Source organism: Manis javanica, chromosome 2, assembly GCF_040802235.1.
Source record: "Manis javanica isolate MJ-LG chromosome 2, MJ_LKY, whole genome shotgun sequence".
NCBI classification, from domain to species: Eukaryota; Metazoa; Chordata; class Mammalia; order Pholidota; family Manidae; genus Manis; species Manis javanica.
The window spans coordinates 187,639,330-187,653,620 of NC_133157.1; the positions used below are offsets into that span (position 1 = coordinate 187,639,330).

The 14,291-nt window shown below is 35.9% G+C and overlaps 1 protein-coding gene across 25 annotated transcripts in view; it reads left to right on the forward strand.

Moving 5' to 3' along the window:
- The window catches only part of RIMS2 (regulating synaptic membrane exocytosis 2), a 570,663-nt gene that overhangs the window by 40,063 nt on the left and 516,309 nt on the right, over positions 1-14,291 (forward strand). The gene's annotated exons all lie outside the window — the stretch shown is intronic.

Here is a 14,291-nt window from a genome sequence, read left to right on the forward strand (position 1 = left end):
TTTTATACCTTTGTGGTCTGAAAAATTGGTTGGTAGAATTTCAATATTTTGGAATTTACTGAGGCTCTTTTTGTGAGCTAGTATGTGGTCTATTCTGGAGAATGTTCCATGTGCACTTGAGAAGAATGTATATCCTGTTGCTTTTGGATGTAGAGTTCTATAGATGTCTATTAGGTCCATCTGTTCTAGGGTGTTATTCAGTGCCTCTGTGTCCTTACTTATTTTCTGCCCGGTGGATCTATCCTTTGGGGTGAGTGGTGTGTTGAAGTGTCCTAAAATGAATGCATTGCAGTCTATTTCCCTCTTTAGTTCTGTTAGTATTTGTTTCACAAATGCTGGTGCTCCTGTGTTGGGTGCATATATATATTTAGAATGGTTATATCCTCTTGTTGGACTGAGCCCTTTATCATTATGTAGTGTCCTTCTTTATCTCTTGTTACTTTCTTTGTTTTGAAGTCTATTTTGTCTGATATTAGTACTGCAACCCCTGCTTTCTTCTCACTGTTGTTTGCCTGAAATATGTTTTTCCATCCTTTGACTTTTAGTCTGTGCTTGTCTTTGGGTTTGAGGTGAGTTTCTTGTAAGCAGCATATAGATGGGTCTTGCTTTTTAATCCATTCTATTACTCTGTGTCTTTTGATTGGTGCATTAAGTCCATTTACATTTAGGGTGACTATTGAGAGATATGTACTTATTGCCATTGCAGGCTTTAGATTCGTGGTTACCAAAGGTTCAAGGTTAGCCTCTTTAGTATCTTACTGCCTAACTTAGCTCGCTTATTGAGCTGTTATATACACTGTCTGGAGATTCTTTTCTTCTCTCCCTTCTTATTCCTCCTCCTCCATTCTTCATATGTTGTATGTTTTCTTCTGTGCTCTTTTTAGGAGTGCTCCCATCTTGAGCAGTCCCTGTAAGATTCCCTGTAGTGGTGGTTTGTGGGAAGCAAATTCCCTCAGCTTTTGCATGTCTGGGAATTGTTTAATCCCGCCATCATATTTAAATGATAGTCATGCTGGATACAGTATCCTTGGTTCAAGGCCCTTCTGTTTCATTGTATTAAATATATCATGCCATTCTCTTCTGGCCTGTAGGGTTTCTGTCTAGAAGTCTGATGATAGGCTGATAGATTTTCCTTTATAGGTGACCTTTTTCTCTCTAGCTGCCTTTAAAACTCTTTCCTTGTCCTTGATCCTTGTCATTTTAATTATTATGTGTCTTGGTGTTTTCCTCCTTGGATCCTTTCTGTTGGAGGTTCTGTTTATTTCCGTGGTCTGTTCGATTATTTCCTCCCCCAGTTTGGGGAAGTTTTCAGCAATTATTTCTTCAAAGAGACTTTCTATCCGGTTTCCTCTTTCTTCTTCTTCTGGTACCCCTATTATATGAATATTATTCCTTTTGGATTGGTCACATAGTTGTCTTAGTGTTGTTTCATTCCTGGAGATCCTTTTATCTCTCTCTGTGTCAGCTTCTATACGTTCCTGTTCTCTGGTTTCTATTGCTTCAGTGGCCTCTTGCATCTTATCCATTCTGCTTATAAATCCTTCCAGGGATTGTTTCACTTCTGTGATCTCCTTCCTGACATCTGTGATCTTCCTCCGGACTTCATCCCATTGCTCTTGCATTTTTCTCTGCATCTCATCCCATTGCTCTTGCATTTTTCACTGCATCTCTGTCAGCATGTTCATGATTTTTATTTTGAATTCTTTTTCAGGAGGACTGGTTAGGTCTTTCTGCTTCTCAGTTGTTGTCTCTGTGATCTTTGTCTGCCTGTAGTTTTGCCTTTTCATGGTGATAGAGTTTGCAGAGCTGGTACGAGTGACAGCTGGAAGAGCTTTCCTTCTGGTTGGTTTGTGGCCTTCGTCTCCTGGGAGAATAGTGACCTCTAGTGGCTTATGCTTGGCAGCTGTGCGCAGACAGGGCTTCTGTTACCTGCCTGGTTGCTATGGAATTTATCTCTGCTGTTGCTGTGGGCCTGGCCTGGCTGGGGCTGCTCCTCCAAAATGGTGGAGCCCCATTGGAGGGGGTGCGGCCGGGAGGCTATTTATCTTCATAAGGGGCCTCTGTGCTCCCTGTTGCCCAGGGGGTTAGAGTGCCCAGAGATTCCCAGATTCCCTGCCTCTGGGCTAAGTGTCCTGTCCTGCCCCTTTAAGACTTCCAGAAAGCACTCTCCAAAGCAAAACAACAACAGCAACAGCGAAAGAGGAAAAAAAAAAAAAGGAATAAAACGCGTGATTGTTTTTGTCCTCAGGTGCCGGTCTCAGGCACTCGCTTACCGGTTTTGCTGCCCTGTTTCCCTAGTATTGGGGTCCCTGTCCCCTTAAGGCTTCCAAAAAGCACTTGCCAAAAAAAAGGGGAAATACTTGCGATTTTCTTTGTCCCCAGGCACTGGTCTGAGGCACCTGCTCACTGGTCTTGTTGCCCTGTTTCCCTAGTATTGGGGTCCTTGTCCCTTTAAAGCTTCCAAAAAGCACTCACAAAAAAAAAAGGGAAAAGCGCATGATATTCTTTGTCCTCAGGCGCCGGTCTCAGGCACCCGCTTACCGGCCTTGCTGCCCTGTTTCCCTAGTATTGGGGTCCCTGTCCCTTTAAAGCTTCCAAAAAGCACTCGCCAAAAAAAAGAAAAGGGAAAAACGCGCGATTTTCTTTGTCCTGAGGTGTCTGTCTCAGGCACCCGCTCACCTGTCTTGCTGCCCTGTTTACCTAGTTTTGCGGTCCCTGTCCCTTTAAGGCTTCCAAAAAGCACTCACCAAAATAAAAAAGGGAAAAATGCACAAATTTCTTTGTCCTCAGGCGCCAGTCTCAGGCACCCCCTCACCAGCCTTGCTGCCCTGTTTCCCTAGTATTGGGGTCCCTGTCCCTTTGAGGCTTCCAAAAAGCACTCACCAAAAAAAAGGGGAAAAACGTGCAATTTTCTTTGTCCTCAGGCGCCGGTCTCAGGCACACGCTCACCGGTCTTGCTGCCCCGTTTCCCTAGTATTGGGGTCCCTGTCTCTTTAAGGCTTCCAAAAAGCACTCGCCAAGAAAAAAAAGGGAAAAATGCGCGATTTTCTTTGTCCTCAGGCGCCGGTCTCAGTCACCTGCTCACCGGTCTTACTGCCCTGTTTCCCTGTTATTGGGGTCCCTGTCCCTTTAAGGCTTCCAAAAAGCACTCGCCAAAAAAGAAAAAAAAACCGCTCCGGTTTCTTTCCACCCGCCGGGAGCCGGGGGAAGGGGCGCTCGGGTCCCGCCGGGCTGGGGCTTGTATCTTACCCCCTTCATGAGGTGCTGGGTTCTCGCAGGTGTGGATGTGGTCTAGATGTTGTCCTGTGTCCTCTGGTCTCTATTTTAGGAAGAGTTGTCTTTGTTATATTTTCATAATTCTATGTGGTTTTGGGAGGAGAGTTCCATTGCTCTACTCACGCCGCCATCCTGGCTCCATCCTCCATTCTAATTTTTAATACTTGCAGAACATTCTGCTGCAATTATAATGAAAAAGTTCAACATTTCACTCTTCATTTTTGCTGTATATTTTGCTTTTATCTCTACGCTGGTGTCAAGCCAATTTGGGACATAGCCGTAGTTCTCGGATTCTTAAGTTATACTCATAACAGACAGCTGTGTTCATAGCAGTTCTCTAAAGATTTAGGCATAATGATGATAAAGTTTCCACACAGTGGATACTTCAAAATTGAATTAGATTTTCCCATTCTTAAAAAGCATTTTACCATTTTGTCTGCTTGGAACCCAAGTTATGGCCATCTTTTTAGCCCTACCTTTTCATTTCCATTTTTTTCCTTATTTCCTCTCCTCCTATTTCTATTAATTTTTATACATGTATTTTTTTCTTCCAACCCATCCCTTGAAATTCCCCTTATACTCTGAAGTGTTTATCAAGGTATTTTTCCTAAATGCACATGCTTTCTTCCTAAAGACAAAAAATCTCCAATATCATTTGGTAAAATATTTTTTCTCTGTTTTATTGCATAGGTTTTTCCATAAACTGTTGTTTAGTTTGGGGTGATCTTTAGGGGGTTTCTTGAGAGTATAAGTTCACTTGGACCTTAATAGTATGAAAATGTGGGTTAGAGTTTTACTGTATCTACTTAAGAGAAAGGTTGAAGAGCACAAGGTTGACATTATAGTTAAATTTCACCATTATTTTCCTTAGGTTTATATACAGTATATTGATAATCTTGATTAATAAATCCTCTAAGGACAGAACTCCTTTAAAATCACCTCAGTAAAATAGAAAAAGAAAAAATTAATCTTGTGAAACAAGGTTGTTGTGATTCTTGTGACCCAAAGACAATGTTCTTAATGACAGACAGCTTCTATTTATCTGCCCAAGTTTGATGATAAAGAAGGCTGGGTCATGGTAAAATCGTGAACTTGGTGGAACCTAACTTGTGTTCTTCCTAGTTTTCCCATTCAATACTTTTTCCCCATTTGTGAATGACTTCTTTGGGTACCTACTGCTCTCCTACTCTTTAATCTCTAGCACATTAGGGAAAGAGTACTCAATCACTTATATTTTCCCAAATGGCAAATAATAATAAGATAATCTTAAAATTTCCAAGTAGTTAGCAATAAAGTTATAACCTTAAGGAGATATTAATTTACTGGTTAACTCAGTATGTTTATTATGCGGAGGCTAAGGGTGGGAATTGTGTGTGACGTGCCATTCCATTCCTTTTTGGATTAGTTCAGTGCCTGACAGCTAGTAGGTGCTCAGTAATGAATTAATGAATGAATTAAAGACACCTTGTTTAAAGAGTTTCAAGGAACTGACAGATGATATGAAGGGGTACAATATCAGGGATTTGTAGAATAGTAATAGAAATACTATTAAAAAATACTCTAAAAACTGACCCTGAAAGTAAACTTGAGTTAATCATTTTGGTATATCCAGAAATGAGGATGTGTGTGTGTGTGTGTGTGTGTGTGTGTGTAAGAGAGAGGAAATGGGGTGATGGTTTACTTTTCAGCATAGAGCAGAAAGAGTAGACACCTTGAATATTCAGTATCCATTCTGCTAATGTATTCCCTACCAAACTGTGCAGGTTCCACCTTCAATTTTGGATTGAGCATCAACTTATTTGCTGAGGAAAGGTGTTATTGACTTTTTCTATCTACTTCTTTGGAAGAAGGAGTATAGGAGACAAGAAATTATGTGGGGATTATAAGTGCATAGGAGGCACTTGCCCAAGGACTGAAAGGGACTTAGTGCATGTGTACATACGTGTGTGTACACGCACATATGCATGTGTGTGTGTGTTAGGATTGTTAGGATTGTTAGAATCAAGTCATTCTGTGACTATTGGTTATTTTCCCTAACTCTGTGTTGAATAAGGAAAGGAGATAGGTTGAGAATAGACCAGTAGGCAGGAGTCAGATTAGTCAGGGACTTAATAAAACATGGCAAGGAGTTTGGTGTTATTCTAAATATAATGACAATGTAAGAAGATAGGTGAGTGGTAGGATGTAGGGGGAAGTAGTGGTGGAGAGTGTTTCACAGCAGGATAAGTGATGTAGCAGGTGTCTGGCTTAAATAAGAGTTCAGTTTTAAAGAAACGTGAAGTTTGATTTGTGATCCTAAGTTAATAAATAAGGTGTCTTCAGATATAACTTGCAGATGTTTTTTCAAGTTTTCAGATGAGTTAAAATATCTTGACATTGTCTTATTGCTGTCTTCTAAACATGTACGAGGCTTTTCTTGTTTATTGTGGGATAATGATGATACATTTGAAGTGATGCATGAAATATAACCTAAAGCTATAAATGACAATTTCTATTTGTTAAAATTAGTTTTTTGCCATGAGGCTTTAAGGCTAAGACGATGTTGCCACTCAGGTGGTGACTTGTGGTAAGAAAATATTTTCTAGGTATTGACAATTGTAATTATAATAAAAATTGGATTTTATTTAGTTGGATTTTCTGAGGAAATAATTGTTTTTGTATTTGAATTGTTAATTAAATTGAAAGTTCTCCAACCTCTTTTTGCCCTGAGTTTCATTATAATAAATAATGACATAGATACTATTGGTATACTTAAGAGATAGGTGAAGAAGAAAGATAAAAGGAAATGAAGAGAGCAGAGAGAAATGGAGTGGATGAATGAGAAAGAGAAGATAAAAGAAACACAAAAATAAGGAAACAGAAAAAGAAGTGGCCCATGCCACTGAGTGTTGTATAATTAGATATACATATCTCATATAATAACTAATATGTATCTATTATAGTAACTAAATATTTCAAACAAAGGGAATTTAATACAGGGAATTAATTACAGAAGTATTGGTAGGGTTGGACAAGCAAAACGTGGCTGATGAATTTACCAAAAAATCAGTAACTGCAGGAAACCATTACCACTCCTCTGGCAAGGAGAGAAAAAATGAAAATGGTGTTAAACAGCCCATAAGTACTATGATATTAAGGTTGTTGGAGTACCACTTTTGTACCCTTGGCGTTGCTGCTGCTTTTCAGGAAGCTGGGGAGCCTGTGCTTCTAGTGATGTAGAAAACCCAGTCTGGTTAATGCTGAACAGACCTCGGAGATCTAGAGCCTGCAGCTACTCATTGCTGCCCCCAGCAGGACTGCGCTGGTGTTGCAGCTGGTGTTTCCGTGAGAGTAGCCTTGTGTGGCCACTGCTGCCAGAGCCAGAGGCTGCGGTCAGACTTCGCTGAGACTCCTGGAATTTTCCGTGGCTGCCTCTGCTCAAACGAGAAACAGGAGGAAAATAAATGGTTTATATTCTCCTATCTAATTTTCGCCAGTGTTTCCTAGTGGTAGAACTTAATTGGAAACCAGCAATCAAGAGAGTGTAAGCAGTATAGTCATAGACTTCTGTAGGCTTCAGTTCCATTAAGTAAAAGGAGATCCTGGAAGGGCAGGAATGGGGCTGAGAGCTGACAAAGAACCAGCACAAACAAGTCATATAATGGTGATGGTAGATTAGGTAATTTGGACTAATTCTCTCACTGAGAACAGCTAGAGAAGCTGGATCAGATATAAAAATCACCTGTTTGAATGAATCAGAGAGCTAACACATCGGTGAAGACTATGGGGACAAGATCCTGGAGAAGAATGAAACCTGAAGATGTAAGCTGGGTATGTGAGGCTTTTTCCCTCAGGAGAAATTTCTGTTTTTGGTAGAGGTGTCTGAAAGCCTAAGCTGAAAAGAGCTTTTAACACACATGGGGTTGTGCTAAGGGAGCAACAGTTTTATTCAAGGCCCACCAAGAAGGGAGCTTTCCAGGCTTTGGTTTGAACCTTGAAGGGCTATGCCTTAGGAGAAAGGATGAACCAAAAATAGGATACTTTATTTATAAAATAAAACCCAACTTAGAATCATCCTTATCATTGATTAGATTAAGGGTATCCAGAATTGTTAGTGATTCTAGCCATCTGTTAGAACAAAAGCAAATCTTTTCTAGAGGAAGATAACATTATCCTAGTCCTCAAATAATTTCCACAGTTTTTACATAAAATGCCTTGCATGGACACAAAAATAACCAGGCATAAAGGAGACAAGATCATATGACTGAAAGTAAAGAAACAAACCATAGCAACAGACTCACAAGGAATTCAAAGAATGGAGTTTGCAGTCACTTAGTAAATGAAGCAGACAAAAAATTAGTGAACTAGAATATGTGAGCAAAATGATTAATATGCTGCACCTACAATATATAGGGAGCTCTGCACCCAACAACTGAAGAATACATATTCTTCTCAAGTGCACGTGGAATATGAAAACGACCTTATCCTGGATCATAAAGTAATTATCAACCAAAGATCAGATGACTGAAGTATGTTTTCTGACCACAGTGCTGGAAATCAGTAACAAAAAGATAATTAGAAAATTCTAATGTATTTATAAATCAAGAAATCCACTTCCAAATAATACAAGGATCAAAGAAGAAATAACTAGGAATTTTTTTTATTGAAGTATCATTGATTTACTATCTTACATTGGTTTGAAAGGTACAACACAGTGGCTCAACAGTTACCCTTATTATTAAATCCTCACCTTCTCTAGGGCAGTTACTATCTATCAATGTAGAATAATGTTAACAGATCATTGACTATATTCTGTATGCTTACTGCCATCTCTGTGACCAACTTACATTGTGATTGCGAATTACTGTACCACTTTATTCCCTTCCCTCTCCCCTCCTGCCCCAGTCCTTTGGCCTTGTTAACCACTAGTCACTACTCAGTATCTATGATTCTACTGCTGTTTTGCTTCTTCTGTTTTGCTTTGTTTTTCTGTTCAACAAACAAGTGAAATCATATGGTGTTTGCTTTTCTCCTCCTGGCTCATTTCACATAGCATAATATCGTCTAGTACATCTATGTTGTTGCAAGCGGCATGATTTATTTTCTTTTTATGGCTGCATATATTCCATTGTGTATATATACGATATCTTCTTTATCCATTCATGTACTAATGGGTGCTTAGGTTGCTTCCATATCTTGGCTATTGCAAATAGTATGGTGATAAACATAGGGTGCATATATCTTTTTGAATCAAGGATTTTGTTTTCTTCAAGTAAATTCCTTGAAGTGGAATTACTGGATCAAATGGCATTTCTGTTTTTGGTTTTTTGAGGACTGCTTTCCACAATTGTTACACCAATATACATTCCCACCAGCAGTGTAGGAGGGTTCCCATTTCCCCACATCTTCATCAACATTTGTTATTTCTTGTCTTTTGGATAGTGGGCATACTAACTTGTGGGGTCCCCATTGGCCATTTGCATTTCTTCTTTGGAGAAATGTCTGTTCTGGCTCCCTGCCCATTTTTTAACTCAGTTATTATTTTTTTTGGGTGTTGGGGTGTATGAGTTCTTTATATATTTTGGATGTTAACCTCTTATCAGATGACTAATTTATGAATATATTCTCCCATACTGTAGGGTGCCTTTTTGTTCTGCTGATGGCGTCCTTTGCTGTGCAGAAGCTTTTTTGTTTGATGTAGCCCCACTTGTTCATTTTTTAACTTTGTTTCCCTTGCCTGAGAAGGTGTGTTCAGGAATAACAAGGAAATTAAAAAATATCTTTACTTGAATCATAATGAAAACACAACTTGTCAAAATTTATATGATGCACTTAAGGTCCTTTGAAGGTAATTAATAGCTTTAGAAACATATATCATAAAAGAAGAATGGGTGACAATTAATGACCTAAGCATTTATCTCAAGAAAGTAAAAACAAAAAACCCTAGCAAATTAAGGCCAAAGAAATCAGAAGGAAATAGTAAATATGGGAGAAATGGATGAAAGGAAAAGCAAACATGAAATAGAAGATAAACAAAGAAAATATTAATGAAAGTGGTAAATAGTTGAAATCACTGATGAAAAAAAAAGATAGGAGTGATGAAAAAAAATATAAGAAAGAAGGCACAACTACCTAATCCCAGGAATGAAAAAGAGGATATCACTAAAGACCTTATAGACATTAAGAAGAAATTAAAGGATATAATGATTAATCTTATAAGAACAGAAATAAAAATTAATTGGAATGGGTAAATGTATACACAAATAGAATTCTCAAAATTGCTACAAGAAGAAATAGAAAACTTTAACTATCCTGTCTTAATGAAATTGAATCTATAATTTAAAAACTTTCTTAGAATGAAAACTTGAAGATCAAATGGCTTACTAGACATGTAAGAAGGAAATAATGCTTGTCTGAAACTCAGAGAATAGAAAAAAATGAGAAGAATTTAAAATTCATTTTATAAGGTCAGCAAAATTTTGATAACAAAACCTCAGGTTAATTTAAAGGAAAATTATGGGCCAAATTTTGCTTAGGAATGTAGATGCAGAAGTCATAAAATAAAATTAGCAGATACATAAAGAAATAAAAAAGACAGAATATGATTAAGTTGTGTATAGTCCAGGAATATAAATTTGTTTAAAACATTTGAAAATGTATTTATAAATCAAGAAATCCACTTTCAAATAATGCAAGGATCAAAGAAGAAATAACTAGGAAATTTTTTTTATTGAAGTATCATTGATATACTATCTTACATTGGTTTGAAAGGTACAACACACTCAAGTTACCTTTATTATTAAATCCTCACCTCCTCTAGGGCAGTTACTATCTATTAACAGAATTCCAACATTAACAGAATAAAGGAGAAAAAAGCTGATGTCATTAGATATAGAAAATGTGTTTGATAAAACCCACTATGCATTTTTGATAGAAAGTCTTAGCAAATTGAGAATTGAAAGGTACACCATTAATCTGATAAAAATATTACGAACACTGCAGCAGATATCATATTTATGATAATGCATTGAAACATTCTTGTTGAGATAAGGAATGATAAAAGGATACCCACTCTCACCACGTCTTTTGAGTCCTAGTCAATATAATAAGGTAAGAAAAAGAAATACACTGGGTAGGGATTGAGAAGGGGAAAATTAAACAGTATTTGGAGATGTTAGTATGGGGAGAATTAAAATTATAGATACACTTAGAATTAATAAGGATTTTAATAAGATTAAAGTTTATTTCTATATAAATATAAGAATTTTAATAAGATTAAATCATCTCATTAAGTGAGATTAAATAAATCTCATTAAATTTAATGAGATTAAAGTTTATTTCTATATAAATACAGGAATCAAGTTTATTTCTATATAAATAAAACACCAGAAAATAAATCTAAAATATGACATCAGATAACTAGAAATAAATTTAAAGAAATATATGCAAGGCCTTCACACTGAAAGCTTTTAATGTTATTTATGTTTAAATAAGAAATTAAGTAATCAAATAATATTAATAGATTGGAAGTCTCTGTTATTAAACTTAATTCCAGCCAAATGTATCTATAGATTTGGTGCAATCAAAAAGAATTAGAGTAATTAAAAAATTTTTTTCAGTAAACTAATTTGCAAATTCTTACATGTTTATATGGAAATGCAGAGGACCTCAATAGGCAGAAACACTTAGAAAAACAAAGTGAAAGCAATTGCTCTGTCAGACATTAAGAATTATTTTAATTCTTCCATAATTAAGATGTTGAGTTAATGGAACAAAGGTAAGCAAATTGATCAGTGTGACAGAATGGACACTTGGATTTATGAAATGCACAGCAGAACAGTGGGGAGAGATTGTCTTTTCAGTAAGTGATGCAGGACCAGTTGTGATATCCTGGTGGGAACCAATTTACGTTTTCCTTTTGCCTTACACTATATCCACATGTCAATCCCATTTAAGTGTGAAAGCAAAATAATAGATTTTGTAGAGAATAATATAGGAAAATACCTTAATGACTTTGGGATGAGGAAATAATTCTTAAATAGAAAAAGAGCAGTAACTATTACAGCAAATGATTGGTGAACTGTATTGTACATTGAAAAGAACTCTCATTCATCAAATACTACCACTAATTACAAAGAAAGTCATAGAGTAGAAGATACTTGAAAATTTGGGTAAAAACCATGGCCTGACTGGACTGTCATGGTATCTTTTAGGTGGATTAATATGCATTGTATCAGATACTTTCTCTACTAAGTGATTTCTTAGGTTCTTTAGTATAGTTGTTCAAATGGGATCTTATACAGTTCTTTTTGCTGGTAAAGCATCTAATTTAAAGTATTATATTAAATAATATATTTAGTCCAAAGGGACTGCATTTTTTTCTATATTCTACTTATGATACTTGTAATAAAACAGTCTGTTTCTGTTTCTTCAGTAGACTCTGAGCTATGTTTTATTTATTATATTGTTTGATGGATAAATGAGTAGTACAGATTTAGGTTGGCAATGATACTACTAGTGGCAAACTATAAACATGATTATTATGTTTTAAAAGAGAAATTCCAGGCCATTCTGGCTAGCCAAACTCAGTTTACTCACATACTAGAAAGTCAGTTTTTATACTTTTATATTGAAAATAGTGAAGAGTTTACACAATCCCCCCTGAGAATTGTTTAATGGTAAATGAAGACTAGAAGTGAGCATTGTACCAGGAGTCAGGTCATCTAGGCTCTAGTCCTATCTCTTTGCATCAGTTCTGTTCCCTCTAAATTTCATATCTTTATTTGTAAAATTAAAAGCCTAGGTTAGATTATATCTATGTACTTCTTCCACTTTCAATGTGCTATATTATGATTAGAAGAATATTTAATTTTTACCCAATTGTTGTATTATGAAGCAAACGAATTTTACTTTAGATTTTTCATAATTTTGAAATGTAAATCTTTTAATAATTTCAATAGTACATATCCAGTTTCTGCTAATTATTGTAACATTTTCTGTTCTATGAATATAATATGGCTTTAAAATTGTATCCTACAGAAAATACATTTAGGGTCAATAATGTCACTTAAAATTATTTAAAAACTCTAAGAAAAAATCAATCACACTTTGAATAACAAAATATTTGCTATAGTATTATTGATTGGCTTTATTGCATTTGAGTAAACAGCATAGGTTTTGGAAGCAGATGATACTGGCCTATCATCTCTTATTTTGGCCTTTATTAAATATATTTTACCCTAAGGAACTGTAATTTAAGGTAATAATTTTTACCTTGTAGGGTGTAAGAATTAAGTGAGAAGACATATGATGTACCTAATAGTGTGCTTACCTGTAGCTGTTAATTGCATTTAATATTTTCTTTTCTATTCTCTCTAACAATACCGCATAGGGCTCTTTACCTGAGGTTACATAAGAACAAGAGAAATAGAAATGACACAATACACAATGTTCGATAAATAGCCAAGGTTATTTTAGGCACAAATAATACAATGAAGTACAGTAATATCCAGGTGTAATTATTGTGTGCTTCTAGGGTTAATTTCTACTTATTCCTCACTTCAGTTATGGTGAAATGCTCAACCAAGTGTGGCTGAAAGAAATAGCTTTGTTATGGTCCCAGTCAGATCCTCTTTCATTTTTTGACTCTCCATTGTCCACAAATACGATTTTCTGTTTCATTTAACTCTATTTCCCACTTGTTACATCACAGAATTGTGATTCATTAGGTCTAAATGTGGTCCTCGGAATGAAGGAAAAGTTTTCTAAGACATTGCAATTTTTACATCTCTTACCTCATTGATTGGTTTTGGCTGACCATGGGCCAAATCTGATCCACTCTCTTTTTGTATGACCTATGAGTTAAGAATGGTTTTTACATTTAAAAATGGTTAAAAAAAATTCAATAGATGGCTTATGAAAATTATATGAAATTCAAATTCCAGTGTTTATAAATAAATTTCCATTGGAATGAAGTTATCCTCATTTGTTTATGTCTTGTGTGTGGCTGATTTTGCAGTATAATGGCAGAGTTGAGTAGTTAGGACAGAGGATGTATGTGGCACCCTTTTCACTTTGCACTGCTGCTGGATCCACTACATTTAAGTTGCAGTTAAAACTCAATGACATTTTAAGTGCCATGTGTATTGGTGTACAGTGAAATTTAGCTCTGTTTATTTTTTACTTATCAGTGCTTACCCATAATGTCAAAACAAGAAGAGAAAAGTAGACTTCAAATGTTGTGCTTTTAAAGCACAATGGAGTTGTGGATTATTTATTTATTTTTACCAAATTAGATGGCAAAGTCTTGTGTTAATAATCTGTATTGACACTATAGTTTTGCTAAAAGAATGCAATATGTGTTGATATTACCATACTAAGCACCCATTACAATGCTCCCATTTAGGGAAAATTAGAAAATTTATAGATAAATTTCTTTACAAAAGTAAAAAATGAAAATGAGGCCTCAAAGAAAGTTTCCAGATGACTCATTCGATAGCTTATCCATTTACTGTGGTTAATTAGTTTAATCACATTTGATTGCAGCAGCCTTTCAATGAGAACAGTTTCTTAGAGTTGAGGACATTAAAACAACATCTTATAGTCAATTAAAAAACAACACAAATGATTTTGAGTGGTTTTCCTTGTCTCTCACTGAATGGACAGATGCTATTGATACTGCTCTGTTTTTGTTTGAGGAGTCAGTATTGAGTTTAAAGTGACTGAAGAATACATCTCAATGTATAGTTAGAGTGGGAATAACAAGAGGCAAGAACATTTTCAAAGAATTTGAGAAAAACACCATTTCAGTACAACCTAAAGTAGAATCTGGTAGGATGTGTTAAAACTGATGATAAAGATGTATATGGAGTAGAAAAAGGATAAATTAGACACATTTACAAGGTTTGTGAAAATATAAGCTATGTAGGCTCATGGTTGTTCGTGTGTTATTTGTGAGTAGGTACTTTGCCAAAAATATTTGAATCATGATGGATTATTGAATCAGCATTTTCAACAGTGAATTCATTCCCTCTTTT